Here is a 2846-nt window from a genome sequence, read left to right as displayed (position 1 = left end):
GGTTCAGTGGTCTCAGCCACAGATCTGCCTGCTCTTTCACAGCTGTCCACAACTGACAAGCAGTGTGAGGTTTCTCACCTAAGCTTATGAGTTTCAGCACAGCCTGTTGCCGCTTGGCGGAGGCAGTACTGCAGTGCTTCTAGCTTGTAACTGATGTGTTGATATCTGAGATGGAGGCTGAACATGAGGAGGAGAAGGAGGATGATGTGCAGCAGCTGTACACTGTGGGGGCAACTCTGACTGACATAGGGCCCGCAATCCTCGGTGTGGGGAGGATGTGTTCCGTCCCAAGGTCCGACTGGGTCCCGGCTTCCACTATGTATACCCAGTGTGCCATCAGGGAGATGTACCGTCCCTGGCCACAAGCACTTGTCCACGTGTCCATTGTCAGGTGGACTCCCAGTAACTGCGTTGTTGAGGGCACGGCAGATGTTTTGGGACACGTGGTTGTGTAGTGCGGGGATGGCACACCGAGCAAAATAGTGTCGGCAGGGGACCGAGTACCGAGGGACGGCCACCGCCATAAGGTTGCGGAAGGATTCCGTCTCCACCAGCCTAAAAGGCAGCATTTCCAACGCAAGCAGTCGTGAAATGTGCGAATTTAGGACTGTGGCCTGTGGGGCGTTAGCTGCGAATTTCCGCTTTCGTTCAAAGGTCTGGGATATGGACAATTGAACGCTGCGGTGGGACGTGGACGTTGATGCTGTTTCTTGAGAAACTGCCATAACAAGTGAAGACTGAGAGGAGGGGGCATCTTTGCATGCAGTATGGACAGGGGATTGCCTTGCACACACAACAGGGGGTTCTATTGCACGCACAACAGCGGAAGAAGCAGTGGTGACACCCGCTGACACTGGTCGTGGACCCTGGGGTTCACCCCACAAAGTCGGGTGCTTTGCTGACATGTGCCTGATCATGCTGGTGTTGGTCAGGCTGGTAGTTTTGTCACCCCTGCTGATTCTGGCATGGCAGGTGGTACAAATGGCCTTTTTGGGGTTATCAGCAGAGTCTTTAAAAAAATTCCAGACTCTGGAAGACCTACCGCTTGTACTGGCAACGTCCCTCGTGTTGGTGTTATCGGGAACGGTTGCCCGCCTTCTGTCTGCGGCCACCACACTGCTTCTTCCTGCCTGTTGGGGTACTCTGCCTCCCCCCCCCTGTGTGCTGCTGGCCTCACTCTGCATGTCCTCCTGCCACGTTGGGTCAGTTACTAGATCATCCACCACCTCCTCCTCATCCACTTGCGCACCACGATCCTCCTCCTCACTTCCTGGCAATTGTGTCTCGTCATCATCCACCTCTTGTGACAAATTGCCAACGTCGACTTCCTGTGGCCGTGGCTGTTCAAATATTTGGGCATCGCTACATGGGATCTCCTCTTCCACCACTTAAAGGGGAGCAGGCGAGGGGCACAAATCTGGAAATGGACCAGTGAACAGCTCTTCAGAGTATCCAAGTGTGGGATCAGTTGCTGTCTGACGACACTCGGCATTGTGGGAGGAAGGAGAATCAGGGTGAGGAGGAGTATGCGGTCGAGACTCACGGCTACTAAGAGTCGACCGTGTGGAAGACAGGCCGGAGGTGGTGGTGCCCAGGTAACTGGAAGTATTATCTGCTATCCAATTCATAACCTGTTCACACTGATCAGTTCGCAATACTGGTGTTGTTCTGTGCTTCCCTAGTAATTCGGTCAAGAAGTGGGAGCGAGAAGATGTGGCTGTTGGTTGTGGCACATTTTCACCTTGGCCACGGCCCTGTCCTCTGCACGCACCATCACCAGAACGTCCACTTCCACGTCCCTTGCCACGTGCCTTGCCCATTGTAAAGGAAGTAAAATAGCTAACACTCGCACTATCAATGGAAAAAGGGTAATAAAAAGTAGATTAGAACCGTGGAAGAGGAAAACCACAGTTCTATTTCGCTGGCCTACACCTGACTCTACGGAAAAAATACCAAAAGCTGAATAATAGAGATTTCGTACCGTGGAACAGAAAAAACACAGTTATAATTTACTGGTGTTTACCAGACTTTTTAAAATATATATATTTGCGGCTGAACAGTGAGCGACACACTCAAACTTTTTTTTTTAGATACAAATGGCCCAAAAGTGGATAATACAGAGGTTTGAACCGTGGAACTGCAAACCACACTTGTATTTCTTGGGCCTACGCCAGACTATTTTCAACAGATATATTTTTGTCTGAACAATGAGGAGACACTATTATTTATTTTTTATGGCAAAAAATGCCCAAAGCAGTATAATACAGAGATTTGACCAGTGGAACTGCAAAACAACACTTCTGTCTCTCTGGCCTACACCAGACTATTTTCAACAGATATATTTGTGTCTAAAAAATCAGGGAGACACTATTATTTTTTTTTTTACGGCAAAAAATGCCAAAAACAGGATAATAGAGATTTTTTACCGTGGAACAGCAAAACCACAGTTATAATATATATATTTACGGCTGAACAGTGAGCGACACACTCAAACTGTTTTTTTTAGATACAAATGGTCCACGGAACTGCAAAACCTCACTTCTATTTCTCTGACCTACACCAGACTATTTTCAACAGATATATTTGTGTCTGAAAAATCAGAGACACACTTTTTTTTTGGGGGGGGGGGGGGGACACCAAAAGGTTAATAAGACGGGTATTTGTACAGTGTGAAGGAGGAAAAAAAAAAGAGGATTTAGATGAAAAAAAAAGATTTTTCCTGGCCCCCGAGACCTGGAGCTAAGTCCAGCAATTTCAGCAACAGGAGCACACAGGACTGTAATGCAGCGTTTGCTGGTATAACCACTGCGTCTCCTATACAGCCTGCCTGCCTGATATCTGGGATG

Source organism: Phyllobates terribilis, unplaced genomic scaffold, assembly GCF_046119375.1.
Source record: "Phyllobates terribilis strain yellow unplaced genomic scaffold, ASM4611937v1 Scaffold_12__6_contigs__length_324123572, whole genome shotgun sequence".
Taxonomy (NCBI): domain Eukaryota; kingdom Metazoa; phylum Chordata; class Amphibia; order Anura; family Dendrobatidae; genus Phyllobates; species Phyllobates terribilis.
The sequence above is the reverse complement of the archived record's forward strand: the minus strand, read 5'-3'. Positions refer to the sequence as shown.